The sequence below is a fragment of the Vulpes lagopus genome, chromosome 8, assembly GCF_018345385.1.
Source record: "Vulpes lagopus strain Blue_001 chromosome 8, ASM1834538v1, whole genome shotgun sequence".
Lineage (NCBI taxonomy): Eukaryota > Metazoa > Chordata > Mammalia > Carnivora > Canidae > Vulpes > Vulpes lagopus.
Genome location: NC_054831.1, coordinates 40,903,587 through 40,922,977, shown reverse-complemented (window position 1 = coordinate 40,922,977; position 19,391 = coordinate 40,903,587). Strand labels below are relative to the sequence as shown.

General features: G+C 43.4%; 1 protein-coding gene across 6 annotated transcripts in view; it reads left to right on the top strand.

The window, feature by feature from the left end:
* The window catches only part of SLC7A1 (solute carrier family 7 member 1), a 79,994-nt gene that overhangs the window by 26,232 nt on the left and 34,371 nt on the right, over positions 1–19,391 (top strand). For 4 of the 6 annotated variants that reach the window (XM_041767871.1, XM_041767869.1, XM_041767870.1 and 1 more), the window contains one exon: positions 11,343–11,442. The exons of the other annotated variants lie outside the window; for them this stretch is intronic. The gene's annotated coding sequence lies outside the window, so the exon portion shown is untranslated. The remainder of the gene's footprint in view (positions 1–11,342; positions 11,443–19,391) is intronic. 6 annotated transcript variants of the gene reach the window in all.

Here is a 19,391-nt window from a genome sequence, read left to right as displayed (position 1 = left end):
GTATTTGTGGGTTTTTTTTTAAGATTTTATTTTTTTATTCATGAGAGACATAGAGAGATAGAGGCAGAGACACAGACAGAGGGAGAAGCAGGCTCCATACAGGGAGCCTGATGTGGGACTCCATCCCACGACTCTAGGATCACGCCCTAGGCTGAAGACGGCGCTAAACCGCTGAGCCACCAGGGCTGCCCCAGATGTGGTATTTTGAATAATAATCTTTCTCTTCCTTTTTCCTCCTCCTCAAAAAAAGAAAAAAGAAAAAAGAAAAAAAAAACCTGTGAAAAACACTTTTAACTTGTGATTGATACAAAAGTAGGCCAAGGGCCATAGTTTGCCAACTTGTGGACTAGGTCTCTGTTTCCCTAAGAGCAGTGTGTGTGCCCTGTGTGCAATTTTAGGGAGTGCACAAACATTTTTTTCTTAACATGTATTAGAAAAAAATAGAGATGACACGTTTGGAGCTCACTGCCCATACTTGGCTGTAGCCATCAGGTTTCTGCAGGAAATGGATGGCATTTCATTAGATAATGGAGCAGAGTTTAATATTTGAGTCCAGATCATTTTGGTGGTATTCCATTTGAGCATAATACAAGGGTTTCTCCAAAAATACTTAAATTATGGAAGAGATAGATTCCTTTAAGGAAGGATGTTGTAAATAACAATATGCATGCTACAAAGATACAGCCAAAACTCATGAAGGAGGTGTGAGAATAGACTGGTTTAGAAAGTAGTAGATCGTCCTGACTCTTTCCTACCACTGGCATTTCCTGATAATTTCTTATTTGGGAACTGTTGTACACAGATGAAAACGTGGTCAAGAAGTGGCTCAAGAAATTTTGTGTGAGTTAATGGGAGAAAACAAGAGGACAGAGCCATTTTTAAATTGAGTCCCAACTGGTACACATGGCAGATGTGTCTGGTGCCTTGCCCGCCTTGCTCCCCTCTCCTGGGGAGCATGGTTCCCTGGGTGGGAACCCTTCAGAGTCATAAATCACTCCCTGCACATTAGGTTTCCCTAACTGTTCCTGTATAGAATTGTACCAGCATAGCCAGCTATTTATTTAGCCCCAGGAGAACAAATTAAGTCTATCAAAGTACAGAAATTCAGAGGCCAAGGCTTGCAAATGCTTGCTTAATTCCCTTTGGTAATCACTAGGCTGGTGCAGGCAGGCTCCTCTTTCCTGGACCTGGGCCACCTTCCTGGCCACATGCAAGGCTCATGTCTTTATAGGCTTCTTCAGAGCTGCCGCAGGGTTGGGGACATGTCCATGGGAGGAGAGGGGCGGGCTGACACTTGCCTGCAGTGAGCTGTACCCAGGGCTCATAAATGCCCAGGAGAGGAGTATGAACTCACTTGTCAGGGGTGCCTGGGCAGACAAAAGGCTGCCACCAAGCCTCATGAGCATTCTGAACATTCAGTGCAGAAAGTATTCCAAAATTTGCATCCCGTATGTTTTTCCTACCAGCTCCCCAAGTTGGGCATGTCTTTTCCCTGCCTCACGGTGATTTATGTGTGCTGGTAGTGCACCTTGATGATCTTTGGAAATTCTGTGCCAGTGCTAAGAGACCTTACTGATGTTTTTACTGCCTGGTGGTCTTTTACTTCTGATTACCTATTAAAGTCTTCCCATTTTCTCTGAGATCCTGGACCACATAGGCATAGAGTGAAAGGTGTTTCCCCTGTATCCTGTTGAATACCTAAAAGTTAACCTAAAAGCTTAACTAAGTATATTTAACCAATGCCACTCTTCCTTAGTTTTATTGTTCACGATGAAGAATCTGTGCTGCGTGTTAAACCTGGAACTTATGTTTGTAGCCCAACAGAATAAGAAAAGGCCCAGTGCTTGCAGGGAGAGTGTATTAATAAATAGGAGCTAATTTCACGTTGGTTAAATGCTCAAAGCAAAATGACTGTTGCATATAATAAATGGCTTGTACAGGGAGGTGGAGCTTCTCTTACCAACTGCAACTAGCACTATAATTATTGATTTCTGGGGGGAAGTGTTAGAATTTTGATTTGAAATGGAATTAAAGTACATGGAAAAAGTGCTGCTGCTGCACACAGGGTGTGTAGAAGTCCTGGAATCTGCCCAGGCGCCGTTCATAGAAAACCGTGCTGTAGTAGTCTCTGGTGGATTTTGGGCTCCTCTTAGCTTTTATTTATTTATTTTTTGTAACAGCTTTATTGAATACAATTTAATACCATAAAGTTAATCCATTTAAAGTATAAATTCAGTGGTTTTTATTATATCCACAGTAAGGCAACCATTAGTACAATTTCAGAACGTTTTCATCACTCCTAAAAGGGAAGCATTAACAGTCACTCCCCATTCCCTTCTCCATCCCCACTCCAGCCCTAGGCAGCCATTGATCACTTTCTGTCTTTGAGAGATTTCATATAAATAGAATAACACAGTATGTGGCCTCTTGTGACTGATGTCTTTCACTCAGCCTGGTATTCTCAAGGTTCATCCACGTGGTAGCATGTGTCACTGTTTCACTCCTTCGTGTGGCTGAGTGATAGTCTGTTGTATAGATGTTTTGTGTTTTATTTATTTATCATTTGATGGACATTAGGGTTGTTTAACCGTTTTTTTGGCCATTCTCATCATGCTGCTGTGAACATTTGTGTACAAGTTTTTGTGTGGATACATGCTTTGATTTATCTTGATTATATATCTAGGAGTGAGTTGCTGGGTCATGTGGTAAGTATGTTCAGTTTTTTGAGGAATTTTCTTAATTAAAAAAATGAAGTATTTTTTTAGTATACATTTTTAGGTGTACGTTTCAGCAGCATTAAGTACATTCACATTGTTGTGCAGCCGTCACTACATTCCTCCTCATAAGTTTTTATGAAACAATCAGCACCATCTCTTGGCCCCCAGAAAAGAGAAGTAACTTCAACTTTGACTTGGCAAAGGGACTGATTAACAAAAAAGAGAATCATGAATATAAGGGATCATGTTTTATATTTATTGAGTATCAGGAGAGTGTTGGTACACTCTCCAGTATAGGGCCAAAATTGGTGTGCATATTTTTAGGAAGAACCATCCCAGAGCTAGAAGGGATCATGAAGAAGGTTTGCGTAGACCATTAATGGACCTTGTGCTGTTGGGACCCCTTTGTACTGTTTCACACCTTCAGATTCCATGTCACTCAGCCCTGTCTGGGGAGTGCCTGCCTTCCTCCCTTAGCCTCGTCAGGCCTTGACCTTGACCACTGCCTCCTCTGACCATTCCATTTTGGGTCTGTTGCTCTGAAATGCCCCCATGTCTCCTTTCTCTGCTGCTCATTTTGGAGAACAGCCTGGAGTTTTTGTATTGTATTCATGTATTTCACAAGTACCTCTTTTTTCTTTCTAAATATTTATTTTTATAGAATTTATTTATTAGAGAGCATGCTCAGGGGGAGGGGCAGAGGGAGAAGCAGACTCCCCACAGAGCAGGGAGCCAGATGCAGGGCTCAGTCCCAGGACCATGATCCAGGATTATGACCTGAGCTGAAGGTGGATGCTTCACCGACTGAGCCACCCAGGTGCCCCTCTGTTTTCGATCATACATCACTTCTTCACTGGCGAGGACTGTATTTTATTAAATTCTTTGGGTTCAGTTACTGGCAGAGAGAAATGCAAATGTCCAAAGTTGGTAGGTGCTGCAGTCTACTCCCTGTAGCTTGTTAGTGCGATAATTCTTTTAAAATATTGACAAACCACATAATTAAGAGCTGATTATTCACACATCAAACAATTGTTCACTTCAACTGGAGAATTTCCTAAAATAGCAGCTCCCCCTGGCTGCATTTATCTATTTGTATAGCTCATTAGCTATTTGGCGGAAAAGTTTCAAAATGCCAACCAGGAGCCAGTGCATTTGCAGAATAGGATGAAATGAAGACAGAGTGTTTCTGAAATGATGTCACTTATTCAGGGACAGTCTCCCAGGAATGTATTTACTTTACAATGTATGGGATCTGTTTATATGCATAATCTCAATTTACTACTATTTTTAAACAATTCCATGAGCTTAGTAGTAGTTTCCTTTTTGGAGAAGTAAGGAAACTAAGATTCAGAATAATTTGCCCCAGCTCATTGAACTGGTCAGTGGTTGAGCAGAGACTGAAACCAAAGTCGCCTTGAAGACCTGTCTTCTGCATCCTCGTTCCCTCGCATCTCTGTGTTTGCTAAGTGGGAGAATCCTCCTTTGTGTCTGATTAAAGTTTTACTGTAATTATGTGATGGCCCATTGCCCTAGGGGACCTATTATACTCTCATGTAGAGTTTCAGGAGTATTAAAAATAATGGAGCATCCGAGTGGCTTCAGAGTTGGATGTGCCAAGGTTTGAACCAAGCCTCAGCTTTATGACTACTTTACACAGCTGGCTTGGCTTAAGTAAAATGGGTCTAACAGCTGCATAAACTCCAAGGCCTGGTTTGAGGTTTAGATGAAGTCACACACAGACAGTGCCTTACAAGGGGCTGGCACTTAGTGGCTATTTAATAGGAATGTGAGCCATTCTTCTTATTGTTACTGCCATGGGGGGTGGGGTGGGTGGGTATGGTGGGCTTTAGATGCGTATTTATTACTCCTATCAGGAGGCAGAAGTCAGAGGCTGGTTGGTGAGGGCTCTGAAGGGGGAGGGAGGGAAGTGGCAACACGGAGAGTCGCTTCTTTGTACCTGCCCTCCCGAACACGTGCCCTCCCTCCCTCCATGTCTCCCTTCTCTGTCCTGCCCTAATCAGTGTTTCCCATGATGACCTGGGAGGATTTCTGCATTCAGTGGTGAGTTGGTCCCTTCCAACTCTTAGAATTTACGATTTTGTTTTTCAGATCTCAGGCATTATAAAATAGAGGTTCACGGCTCCTTGGTGGGCAGAACATTTCTGGGAGAGAAGTGGTCATCCTTGTGCTGAACACTGCTTCATCTCTGTGCTTTCTCCGAGGATATCCTTCCATTCAAACGCTGCAACAGTGTGTTTTGCAGAGCAAGAGGACCATTTAATGAAGTGGCAATGGGATCTTTCTGTCACAGCAGAGTCCTGTTCTGATCTTCTGTGCCTCGCCTCCTGGAGCTGTAAAATGGGGATAAGACATCCCCCTGGGGCTCTTGTGAGCTCAGGAGGGCTCAGCCTGTTGCTTCCTTTCCCTCTCAGGGGCCCTGCCTGGCCATCCTGGCTCTTCCATGTTTGACCTTCACCTTCCAAGGTCACCTTGGAAGAAATGAGGACTCAGATTAATAAGTGAAGCATGTCTTAGCCTATACTACGTTTTTTAATTGTTTACTTTTTCCCATCTTCTGCTTGCCTCTTTGTTATTCTCAATCCTGGTTTGGGGACACTAGAGGGTTTTCCAGGGATGTGGTGATGAGGTTTGGCTTTCTAAGCATGAATACATGTTTGTTTGCAGATGTTATTTGTAACTTTTTAAAAACTAATAGAATTCTTTAACCAAGTTCACTTAAAGTCTGTAGAACACTCTACAGTCTACAGTTTCTCACAGTGTGGCAGGCTTTCTCTACTTTGGTGCTGTGTCAGTACCTCTTTGTTGTGCACACTGTCCCAGGCCTTGTGGGATGTTCAGCAGCATTCCTGGCCTCTGAGCACTAGATGGCAACACCTGCATCCCTCAACTGTAGTGGCCACAGATATCTCCAGGCATTGCCAGGTGCCCCTTGGTGGGAGCAGAGGCATCCTTGAGAACCATTGCCCCGTAACCTCAGACTTGGCCTTTCTGGGCTTCTTCTGCTGTTGGCATTGCCAGGAGATGTAGGCTAATGGGACAAATGGCCTTTACTGGTCTCTTGCAGTACATAGCAGAGAAGGATTCTGTGGCCTTTTCCTAGAGTATTTTGTATCTTTGAGGAAGGTTGAATCATCAAATTGTGATGGTCTTTTCCAGTCTTTCCAGTGGTCTTTTCCTTGGTGCAGTATGGCTGGAGTAATTTTAATTTTTGAAGGGTTGGGGGGAGGATAAATACCTTGCTGTAATTTCCTAGACCAGATTTTCTTTAGAGTTTGTCATTTTTTTCCCCTAATAAGTTTAATAGAATCACAAATGGCTATATGGAGTCTGTGGTCTTTCAAACAGCATTTATACTTAAATGTTACTGCTGTCTCAGAGAGGGGACAGAAACTGGTGTAGGTCCCTGATACAGATGGGGTTAGGGTGGACATTGGAAATTGTTAGAAGAGGTGAGGTATTCACATCCTCACGTGGACACTGGTATCCAGTCTGTGAGTTTTCCTGGGAAACCACTGAGTAGCAGCTGTAAAGCCCACAGTCAGCGGGTAAAAGACACCACGTTATCATTGAGAAAAGCTGGTAAGTGAGCAACACATGCTCACAGCATATGTGTTGTGCTGTCTGTCATGGAGCTGTGGAAGTCAGAAAATGTAGGTCTGATGGGAGCGTAAGGGAACATAGTATTTTGGTTCTTGGTACCCTCTAGATCTACCCTGTAGAAATGCATTACTTCAGTTAATAAGGGTCCGGTCGTTTCTGGGTAGATCTAAAATGCAGTTTTAAGACTGGGAGGCTGAAGGAGAGAAGGATTGGCTCCCAGATTCCTGTGGTCCTCTTAGCACAGCCGCTGGGATATCATATTCATGATGCAATTCCTACGGTGCCCACGCAGCAGGCCCCTCACCAAACGGGATGAAGGTCTGAGAATCTGTGTGCACAGTGCTGGATCCTTCGATGATGCCTGGAGGCCTGCCCTACTGGTGCCAGGGACACTGCAGTCTCTTTTCTGTACTTTAGGCTTTAATACCATCCTCCATTTCTTCCCCTGAACAGAAAAGTGATTTCCGTGTAACTACTTGGCAACCTCTTAGCCTGTGCTGCCTTTTAACCAACAAAAATCTTACATTGAAATTCGAAAACTATTCACGCCAAGGAAAAAAATTAATTATGATTTCCTTTTTTAAACTACAAATGCTCTCCTTCCAGGGTTCTGACATCTTCATGTGCCCTTGGCAGTTCCACAGGTGCTCGGCCATCCCAAAGGAGCTCTGTTCTTGCCAGAGCTCTTGACTGGGGTGAGTAGACCTAACAGAAATCCCCTAGCTGCCTTAGACTGTGCTTCCTGGAGCTTTGTTCCTTACCATAACTGTAGCATCTGGCCTCCTAGTGGGATGGAACACATACTTATGTAGTTGCGGCTCATCTTAATGTAGGATAATCTCATGGAATTGCTTTAGGAGATCAGAAGAGTGCTTCCTCCAGTTAATATTTCCAACATTTTTATTTTTCAAAGAGGCGTTTCCAGTCATAGAACATAAACTCCAGGCAGTCAGGGGTTTTGGTCCAATAATGTCACTGCTGCATCCCTGACTTCTGGAACCATATCTGGCACCCAAAACATTTGTGAAATGAGGAACAGAATAAAAACACATTTTACAGGCAAAGCCGCTGTTTAAGTTGCCAAAAAGTTGGGCTTTATGTTTAATTACTGGGAAAACATTTTAGTGGCTCATCAATATACTTAATGAAAACATCTGATTCCTTTTGGTGTCTAAATTGTCCAGTGGAAATACGTCTGCTGATATTTTCACGTTATTTTGCATATATCTTCTTGCCAGTGGGCTGGGTGTCCCCCATTACACAGAGCCACCTGGCATCCTCGCCGCACCTTTACAGTCCAGCTTGTCAGATGTGGTATTGAAATGTTGCTTGCCGTATTTACAAAATAAATGAAATTGAATTCTTAAAGTATGAAGTGTATGTAGCATTCTCATGACTCTTTCTTTTTAAAAAGTGAATTGTTAAATCTGTAGAAATAAAATAAATCGGCTGGAACATTCTTGGATTAAAGAAAAGCAGTACTCATGAATTTATTCGCTATGCATTCCAATCCCATTAATCCTGATGAGTTCAGGCTGGATTAATGTATGGTATGCTTTTCTTCAGGACTTCTAAGTTGAGCATTAACTGCTTGTATACCGTGACAGGAAAATGTGAGCAGGGTAGGCTTTCATGCCCAAAGAAGCAGGAGAACAGCTTTTGTGATGTGAGTACACATCCAGCTTGGCCGTGTTCATTGGACTGGACAAGTCCGTAAAGCAGCGTTTCTCAAACTGCTTGGTCTCAGAACCCCCTTGTACTTGGTGATTACAGCCTATTGAGGACGTGAAGGAGTTTGCTAATCAATGTTTATTATATTACAAATTAAAATTTAGAACTTCAAATATTTATGTACTAATCCATCTAAAAAAACAATAAACCATTTCATGTTCATGTAACATTTTTATGGAAAATAACTAGTTTCCAAAACAACAAAAAGTTAATGACTAGTATTGTTTTACATATTTATAAATCTCTTTAATGTTCAGCTTGATCGGAGGCAACTTGATTCTTAGTTCTGATTATGCATCAGTTGGTTTATGTATTGTTTTAGTTGAAATATGTAAAGAAAATGCAGCCTCAAATGGGTGCTTGGAAAAGGAGAAGTCCTTTAGTAGCCTTTTTGGATAATTATGGGTCTTTGATACTGCACAAAAACTTAAAAGGAGGTAGTTGGTGCCACAGTAGAATGTGAAGCCATATCCATGGGCTTTTTGTATTTGAAAATGTTTGTTTTGTACTTTTAAAAAAATTCCACTTTGTACTTTGAATCAATCGTTTGTCCATGTGTGATTCTGTTTCAGTGAATTACTATCTTATGATAGTAATTATGAGATCTTCTAAATGTTGACAGATTTTATCATGTAATTGTTTTCTAAAAATTTGTTATTATCACCACCAGTGTCATCAGAAAACTTTTTAAGTTTTGGGAAACTTCCTAGTTCTGAGTGATGGATGCAAATTTTCCAAAATTCTGATTTTTTTTTGTTTGAAAGTTCAAATTTTTTCATTGGCAGCAAACATTGTCAGTTGTTTTCCTTCTAGATTCTGCTCCTTTTATTCCAGAGTTTTCATCCTAAGATACTGATTCAATCATGGCTCTTGGCTGTGTCTCCCTTCCTCAAAGGATAAAGCAGGTTTTCTTGGCTTGGCCACAGGACTTGGATGACTTTGCCCCCATCTCCCAGCACTTTGACAGTTTCCAGCCTTGTTTCCAGCCTCTACAGTTTTATTTTTGTTTTATCATTGGCTTAAAACCACACACATTTATTGTCTTACAGTTCTGGATAGAGGTCAGAAGTCCTAAATAGGTCTCACCAGGCTCAAGTCAAGGTGTTGGCAAGGATGTGCTTGCCATTCTTAAGACTCTTGAGAAAGAATCTCGTTCCTTGTCCTTCCCAGCTTCTAGAGGCTGCCTGCCTTCCTTGGCTCTTGGTCCCCCGACATATTCAAAGCCAGCGATGGCTGATGGGGTCTCTCTTATATTGCATCTCTCTGACACTGACTCTCCTGCACCTTTTTTCATCTTGTATGGGCCTTCCTGATTCCATCAGACTCACCACAGGAAAATCTTCCTATCTCAAGTTCAGCTGATTAGCACCTTTATTCCTTTTGCAGCCTTAATTCCTCTTTGCCATGTAACCTAACATATTCACAAGTTCCTGAGATTGGGATTTGGATGTTTTTTGGAGGGTGGCAGTATTATTCTGGCTGTCACATTCAAGCCTCTCCGTTTTCACATTCACTTCCTACTCTGTTTATATTGGCTAGGTTTGTTCTCTAAATACCACTTAATTGCATAAGGCTTTTCTCAAGTCTTCAGGTGGAGCCAGCTACTTTCTCTTCTACAGAGAGAGACTCACATATGAGCTACACCACCTTAGCACAGTAATGCATTTGTATGTCGGTCTTCCATATTGGACTATGGCCCTCTCAATGCCCTTGTGGTGCTTGGCACATGATAGAGAATGAGCAATATGATGTTAATTTTGGACATTTGGTTATGGGCTATGTTTTGATGCTATTGAATGAATGTTCAGTTTCTTTGGTATGATAATGGCATTACAGTTCTGTAGGAGAGGGCAGCTCGGGTGGCTCAGCGGTTTAGTGCCACCTTCAGTCCAGGGTGTGATCCTGGAGACCTGGGATCGAGTCCCACATCAGGCTCCCTGCATGGAGCCTGCTTCTCCCTCTGCCTATGTCTCTGCCTCTGGCTCTCTCTCTGTGTCTCTATGAATAAATAAATAAAATCTTAAAAAAAAATTCTGTAGGAGAGTGTCACTCTTAGGAGTTACCAAAATACTTAGAGGTCAAGTGTTGTGATAGCAATGAGAGCTCACTACCAAATGGCTTGTGAGAAAAGCTTCTATTTATGTAAAGATAAAGCAAATATGGAAAATGTTGAATATTGGTATACGTAGATGAAGACTTTGCAAATGTTCAGTTAACTTTTCTGTAGGTTTGGATGTTTTTGAAATAGAAATTGGAGAAGAACGAAGTGTTGATGTAAAATGAATGTATGAAAGCTACAGGCCAGGATAGAGTAGGATTTCAGTTGTTGGGAATCTGGTTTGCTGCTATTGAAGTTATAAAACTCTGATTAGCATCTTCATGTGCGTCTTTGGCATAATGATAATCCTCTCTGGGTTCACATTAGTGCAGATTATATTCAGGAGGCTTAATTAAACCTCTCCAGCTCCTGGGTGAGCACGTGAGCATGTGCGAAGTAGAAATGGTAAGATCAAGGAAATAAAGAACTTTATATGTTGCTCATCAAGGAGCTTCTTCTAGGATGGACTCTGAAAGTGACTGTTCCTGCTTTCAGATAGTGGCGACTCTAGTTACTAGATCCCATTCCTTCTGGGACTGCAGGCTATTCCACCAGGCTCGTCAGGACAGCACACCTCCTGAATTTAGAACACCCTGGCCCATCCTGATGTCGACAGGACAGGTGGACACTTGTGTCCACCTAGCAGCTGGTCCAGGAGAGTCTGTTGCAAAATGGCCATTCACAGATGTTGTCCGACTGTTTCCCAAAGGACCCAGCTAAAGCTTTCTGCCCCCTGCTGGTCTCAGTTCTCAATGCCATTGTCAGGGAGGGATTCACTCCCCTCTTGGCTCCTGGTGAGGGCCTCAGAGCTTTTACTCACCCATCTCTGTGCCCTAGATCTATGGTGGTTGCCTGCCTGGGTGATGCTTTGATACTATCCTTGTTTGAGATGTGATCACCATTGGTGAAGGTAATGTGGTAGGCTCTCTGATCTAAGAGGCTACCTCATCCAGCTTCCTGTCTTATTCCCTGCCTGGTACTTTGCTGCATGCCGCTCAGTCCCTGTGGTGGGACCCTCACCTTCCCAGCCACTTATGCCATTCATCTTTGGAAGGTGGGGTGTCCTTCCTGATGCTGAGCTGGATGGAATCATCCCTCCCTGTTGTTGCAGCTACAGGTGTGGAATTTCTGGAAACCAAATGGATGGGGCCTAATATCATTTCTTTGCTTTCCAGGGGCCAGAAGCTGTCATCTCGCCCCTCCTGAGACATCTTTGCTCCAGTACCCAGGTGATCCTCAGGTGACAAGGTGACGAGTTCTCACGTCCCATTCCAGGTACAGCCTGCCCATCTGCACCTCAGCAGGATCTCTTGGGCGCTCTTGGACGCTAGAATGTATTGTCCATTTACTCCTTCTGTTGGCAGTTGATTCTGTAGTTTAACTGACAACTACACCTTATGTCATCATCTTTTTTTTTTTTTTTTTAACGTCATCATCTTTTAAAGCTTATAACCACTCTGCCTTTTCAGAGTTACCTAGCTCTTCGGGCCCATCCACTCAACAGAAAACTGTGTGCCTCTTCACTTTGGTGATTTTATTGAATTTCTACATTTCCTTCACAGAGAACTTGAAATCCTCCAGATGGCAAGGCTTCCAAACAGAGGCCACAGGGCCCACCGTGGAGGGAGGATCTGTCGAAGCCTGCCCCTCGCTCCTAGCATAGATGCCAGGATGCAGCACAGTGTGCAGTGCTTGGGGGAGCTCCGCTCTGAGCCATGGCCCCTGGCCTGTCTGTGCTGGAGGGCCACACAGTAGCACTGGTGCATTGTGCTGCGGTTCTGCCTTTGACTTTTGGAGCCTTTGCACTTCCCACTGTCAAGGGTGGGCTCCAGTTTCCTTGCTGCTCTCAAGCTTTTCCTCCTCCTCCTATCCCCTCATTCCTCGGCTTTTCTCTTTTTTATTTCAGGATTCTCCCATAGCTTATTTGGATTTGGGTTTGGATGTCGTAGTGATCCACTGTAGGTCTGTGTATTCCCAGCCGGTCCTTGGAGCCCCAGGGGCCTGAGGGGAGTGAGGAACCAAGCAGGGAAGGCAGGGAGGGCCAGGCTCGCTAGCAGGGGTGTGCTGTCTCCCATCTCTCTGTGTCATGGTGGCTCCAGTTTTATCTGATTCTTATATTTGGGTTTGACATAAGATAGTGGTTTGGGAAAGAAGGGTTCCACCATCAAAATAGTTGAAAACTATTGCTCCAGTTATTTATTTTTTTTATTAAAGTAACAAGTTCAGTGAGTGTAAGTAGTTCACTGTTATTGTCACTATTTTATGCATCACAAAGAAAAAAAAGGTAAAGTTTTTTCAGGCATGCATGTTTATAAGATAATAACCTCACCTGACTTTCCTCTCTCCATCTCACATTCTTATGGTCCTTTGGGGCCATTCAACTTCTTAGTTCCAAATATAACTATATCAAGAATGCACACATAATCAGGGTCCTCCTTCATCAGAGGGACTTTGTGCGGGATGTGGCCCATGATCTTTGCCACAGGAAAGCATCTGGGCAGGTGGCCTTGAAATAAGAAGGAGGGGTAGGCTCCCCATGGCTCCCACTTCATAGAGAGGCTTGCCTCTTGTTTATGAGGCTGTTACGACCTTGTCAAGGTCAGAAACAGAGGTGCAGGGTTACCAGGTGCGCTTTCCCAAAAACGGTCAAACCGGATCCTTGCTGGCAGGGATGTGGGAGGATATCCCGTGCGGTGCCAGAAGCCATTGTGAACCTCCAACGTCCTTTTCTTTCCTTCTCCCTTCAGAGTCTATTTAGTGAAATAAATAAATGCTAAATGCAGAGTGAGTTCATTCTGCATTCTTCCTCCTCTTCCTGCAATGGTCAGATGTGTCTCTGCTGTCTTAACAGACTATTTTAGAACTGTTTCCTGTTACCTAATACCAGAGCTTGTTGCGTTGGTGGTGGTGGTGGGGGCGGTGCTGAGTGTTCATCTCCAAGTAAAAAGTCTATATCAAACTGTTTCTCGCGATCAGGATGCTGTGACAAAATGTGTGGGGAAGCCATTGATGGTTCTTAGGCCCTTGGGCACATGTCAGGAGAATTCACAGCCTGTTGGAAACCACCATGAGGTTGTCCCTTCTCTAGTGAAGAGGGTATTCGGACCAGGTGCCAGATGGTGACAGAGTGGTGCACCCTCTTGAGGCCTTTTGGTCTCCCCCACACTTGTTTGTGCTCTTTGGTTTATCAAGTCATCGTCTTCCTGCCCACAGGACAGGCAGCTTGGTTCCCTTCCCTGCTGTTTCATCAGCACCTAGAAGGGTGGGGAGGAATAAGGTAGGCTTAAGGCAAATATTTGTTGAATGGATGGATGGTTGCTTTCATCTTCCTTCCCAGGCTGTGTGCACGCTGAGCGCAGGGTCAGTACATTGCTTATCTTTGCAGCTCCCATAACTCCCAGGAGAGTGGCACAGGGCCGACATGCAGTTTTGTGAAAAATCAAATAATAGTCATTTAATGCATGCCATTCTAACAGAGGAGGAAATTGCTTTCAGGTCATTCAGACTTAATCAAGAAAAAATAGTTTCAGGTCAAGAAGAGGTTAACTCCACTATTAAAACAGAGACAGCTAAAGAAATGTTGAGCTCCGGGTTTTAGCTTCTTGAAGGTATAAAGAGAGAATGAATGCAGACTCACTCACTATCTCGTGACTGTTTGGACCATGGGGGAGTGCGGTGTCACTGCATAACAAATCACCACAAACCTTGAGACCAAAACAACACACATCTATTGTTTCAATGTTCCATGGTCAGAAGTCAGAGCACAGCTTGGCTCACGAGGCTTCAGACAAGGTGTTGACTAGGGTTTGGCTTTTATATGGAGGCATGCCTGGGGGTGAATCTGCTTCTAAGCTCTCTCAGGTTGCCACTTTCTCATGACTGTAAGATTGGGGGCTCTGGCCTCTTGCTGGCTGACCTGGAGGCCACATTCTTTGCCACATGGGTTTTCCCAGTGTGGCTGCTTGGTTCATGAAACTGTCAAGGAGAGGCTGCTAACAAGATGGGGTTGTGTGTGACATAACAACCATGGAGTGACATCCAGCACCTTTGCCATATTTTGTTGACTGGAAGCAAGTCCCAGTTCCCACACACACTCATGGACACACCAGGAGTGGATCATGGGGCCACCTTAGAGACTGCCCACCACAGATTGCCTTTCCCTACTCCTTGAAAAGTGGTTCCCATTTGCTATCCATTTTTGTGGAAAATTATTTTGCTCCTTTGCTTTTTTCCACAACGATCCATGATTTAATTAAATTAATTCTTAATTATTTATTATTTATTATTAAAGATTTTATGTATTTATTAATGAGAGGCACAGAGAGAGAAAGAGAGGCAGAGACACAGGCAGGGGGAGAAGCAAGCTCCATGCAGGGAGCCTGCTGTGAGACTCGATTCTGGGTCTCCAGGATCAGGCCCTGGGCTGAAGGTGGCGCTAAACCGCTGAGCCACCCAGGCTGCCCCCACCATGATTTTAAATCTTTTAAAGGATCATAGCTCTGCAGGGTCCCTTGATTCTTAATAACCAATATGGACACCCTCCGTGCCTTCCCTGGCCCTGCTGGGTGGATGCCCCCAGAGTGTGCAGTTCTATCTCAGGAACATTGGGTTAAGTTGCTGATTGTCAGCTCCTTTAGAACCCAGCTGCAGTTTCGACACATTGTTTGGGTAGGAAAATTTGGTCCTGAGTCTCAAATGCCTGACTTGGCTGTGAACTTCTAGAAGGCAAGCTGCTCTACCAGTAGTTTTTTCTGTGGCATTGGGTATGTGGAGAGCATTATTTGGGGGCATAAGTTGGGATGTCTCTTGTTAGCCTTTAAAAATTCCTTAAAAACAACAGAAATCTGTGCTCTATCTCCTCATTCTCTGAAGATGTGGTACCTAATTGTCATAAAGCAGTAAACAAGGAAGGAAGAATTTCAGTGAACAGCAGTCTGGGTAAATTGACTGGTATAATACTGAGATGGTTTGGGGTCAAATTCAGGTAGCATTCTGTAGGGACAGAATGTGGTTACAGGATTGCACAGGGGTCTTCCATTAAAGCACAGCAGGTGGCACTGCCTGTGACACAGGATGCGCCTATGGTCCATCCTGCATGCGAAAAGAGCCCTGCACACCTAATTGTGTAGTGCAAGTAACTATTTGTTCAACTTTCTGGGCTGCTTCATCCACCTCTGGCAGTCCTCTCCTGGTCTTTGCTGGTTCCCTCTAGCATTCTGCGATGTGCAGACCTTTTTGGAATTGGCCATTTTCTTCCAGAGCCTCAGTCATTTCAGGTCCATGGAAGTACATTCTCTGCTATAATAGAGACTGTTCTATTACCACATACTAGATGATTTCCTCCAACTATATTACATTAAAAAAAAAACACCTCATGGTAGATGAGTACAACAGGTAGTTGTTGGATTTTTTTTTTTAAGATTTTATTTATTTTTTCATGAGAGACACAGAGAGAGAGAGAGAGAGAGAGAGAGAGAGAGGCAGAGACACAGGCAGGGGGAGAAGCAGGCACCATGCACGGAGCCTGATGTGGGACTTGATCCCGGGTCTCCAGGATCAGGCCCTGGGCTTAAGGCAGTGCTAAACCGCTGAGCCACCTGGACTGCCCAGTTGTTGGATTTAAACAAGTAAAGTGGTAAACCACACAGGAGACTGTGATCTTTCTTTCTTTTCTTTCTTTTCTTTCTTTTCTTTCTTTCTGATTTTATTCATTTATTCATGAGAGAGAGAGAGAAGCAGAGACAGGGCAGAGGGAGAAGCAGGCTCCATGCAGGGAGCCCGACGTGGGACTTGATCCCGGGTCTCTAGAATCAGGCCCTGAGCTGAAGGCAGCACCAAACCGCTGAGGCACCTGGGCTGCCCTATGATGTTTCTTTCAACTTTGACATGCTTTTCCTTTGGAGTGAGGGCTTGAAATTTTGGCTACCTGTGAAGTATGATTACAGGAAGACCTACCATAAAATGCAGCATTTCCTGCTTAGGGATTATTTGTGCATGACATATACCACACAGATAATTCCCATGGTAACTATGAGTATGTGGAGTATGTGTATCTCAGGGCTCTTTGAGGAGAAAGCTGAGATGAGGAGCAAATGGCAGGTAAGTGTGAAAGATTATAGCATTTGCTTGCTCAAAAGTGCTTTATTAGTCAGATTAAAATATTGTGCTCAAAGGCAAATGTAATTGATTTGCTCCACAAAGAAAAAGGGCTGAGCCATGAGCAGTCAGCTGTGCTGTTTCCCCCTCCAATCTGTCCTTCACAACAAGACCAGATCAATCCTCCCAAGATAATATTTTTTTGATGGCCTTCCTTTTGCTTAAGAATTTTATATCCGAGTGTAAATCCTCCCCTCCCCCTGCTGGCCATTCAAGACTCTAGTAAATGGACCGTCTGGCCCTGCCTTCCTGCTCCACTGACCACCCCAGCTTCCCTACGGTTGTCTGACGTGTGTCATGGGTGGTCCAATGGACCTGTGCCTTCCCTCCCTGCTGGGGTTGTGAACCACAAGACACACTCGTGTCTCCTGGGGTGTACAGCACAAACTCATGCTGGTCCTACAGGTGTCTCTCAGCAGCTGCCAGCTTCTGCATAACCTAGGAATCACTTTTTTTTTCTTAAAATCTCTTCTTTGGAACTCACGTTGCCTTTTCTGATTTCAGTCTAATTTCCCAAATGTGATCCAGACTTAGGCTCAGAGAAATATGTAGGAACAAGTTGGGTAAGAGGTAAGACCAGGCCTGTCTATCTCAAATCTTTTACTCACGGCTGTTTTTCTAGGTAAAAAGTAGCTGAATATTGACAGTTTCACATGGCTCAACCTAATCCTGCATAAAAGACTATTTAATATGTGGCCATGGCTTACAGCACTGGGGAGTTCTTCTGGTCCTAGAGGTAGGATTGGTATGGGTTGTGGAAGAACTTCTTCTTTGTTCTCTGGGTCAGCCTTAGTGAGTTCCTTTCTTTCACATTCACTTTTGGAGATTTCCAAATGTGCACAAATGTAGGGATGAAGCATAATGAAATCCCATGTACTTAGTTACCCACATCTCCCAGATGGACTCTTGACATGGATTTAATTTGTCTTTGGATCCTTATGCCTTCTTCTTTTCCTTCTTATTTGTTTGTTAGTTTTGTTAGAATACTTCCTTCCCCTTAACTCAGAAGCAATCCATACTCATAGAAAAAATTGTCAAAATGCAGAAAATAAAAAAATGTCCATAGTCACCTGTTCAGAGACAACTATGTGGATTTCTCTTCCAGGCCATTCTTTGTAAAAACTCATATTCAATATATTATTATTATTTCTCAGGGATGCTGTAAATGCTTTTTTTGGATACGTTCTCCCCACTTTTATCAGGGATGTAATATCTCCAGCATAATGTTTAATCCATCTGCTTTGGCCCACTCTTTTTTCCACATACTTTTCTAAATCTTGCTGTCTGTATGCTTTCCAGAACTCTCCCTGAAACCTTGGTTGGGCCCTGCAGCCCAAACTACCCACCTTTTCTCAGTCCCAAATAAAGCTCATCTTGGCCAGCAGCTGGAGGGAAGTAGGTGGATTATGTTCATTTACTCTACCGTGTCAATATATAATTGACTTAATTTTTACAGAGGAATTGTCATTCAAGAAGAGGGTGTCACTTAACCCTTGTGAATCTTTATTTGTAGAAGCAGGTGACACATTAAGAATTGTTGGCAGCAGGGAGGGAGAAGCTTGGTCAAAGTTGAGTCCAGTCCATTTGGCACCTGGCATAGAGTAGGGTTTCTGGAATCTCATGGCCTATGTTCAAACCCTGGCTCCACCAGAATAGAGATAGATAGATAGATGATAGATAGATAGATAGATAGATAGATACATAGATAGATGTAACCTGCTGTCTAAAACTCCAGTCTTAACTCTCCTGAGAGGAGTAACAATTTTTATTGTAGATCTCTGATGGGGATTAAATGAATGTGTGTGTGTGGGGGGGGCGGGGGGCAAGGAGCTGGTGTAGAATGTTGGTTGACTGCAGTGGACCCCAGCCCCCTGGGAGTCTATTCAGGGAGCTGGACCTGAATTTTCACAGCTTCTTTATCTACTTTGGAACCAGTACATTTTCTAGAAATTTCAGGTTTTTTTACACTGTTGCTTGTGACTGTGGGAAGTGGGGGAAGGGTGGAAATTTACAGGAGCTTGGGGGCTAAATTCGAGAATTGCTTGGGTTTGTTGAGTGAATGCATTAGTAACTGGAAAAATATTGGTCTGTGAGTGTGCAGTGAAAGTTAGAACAGTTTTACATAGAATCCTTTGCCTTGCTCTAGGTCCAGATGCCAGTTCTCGTTGTGCTTTTTGAAAGAGGATGGTTCTGGGAAGAGCCATGGAAAGCTCTGTCTTTCAGGATACCTTAGAGGCCTAGAGAGTTGTAGTAAGTCTGAATTCTAACCTGAGGGGAACATTATTTAAGACATTTCTTTTCTGTTTGAGAGCCAAATGTATGACAGTTTTTAAGGCCCAAATGAAGTGTACTTCACAGCTCACACAAAGCAGACTTTGTGAAATCTCCCACTGGTAAGGACCAGGCTGCTGTTTGGTTCTGGTTAATCAACACTCGAGAGGCAATGGCACGTCTCCTCCTGGACCTGCTCATGGAGTTTGTAGATCACTTGGCTTCAGATTCTAGATATAAAACATTTTTGTTACATACTGCAAAAGTGAGTATGATTAACGACATGTGTCAAAGGAGCTCTGAGCTCCTGATAGAATACATGTTTTTGTTGTAATGCATTTCTATATACAGGGCCAGGGCATCTCTCCTGATAAAGCATAGCCTTCCCTAGTAATGAAATGCCATCCAGAGACATAACTACTGTCTAATCATATCCTGCTGGCTTAAGGAGGAGCATTTCTAGATCTGGGTATCTGATTTTTGTGAAAACATACTTAGTAGTTCTTCCACTGGCTTCTTGTTTTTTATATGATTCTTCAAATTGAGTAAACAATATTGAAAAGATTTAAGTATAGCTAAGTAGACAACAGTATCTATGGCAAAGCCTCTGTTAAAGAGAGCCCTGCTGACAGGAGGCCTTGGATGATGGGGATTGCCTGCCTTCCAGGAAGCAGAGAGAACTGACAGATTGCAAATTGAGATTTTTGAAGAAAGAAATTAGATTGAGGAACTATGCCTAATAGTGTGGCAATAATAGCAGCTCTTTGCATTTGAAAAATAACAAATTTGGCTTTTCA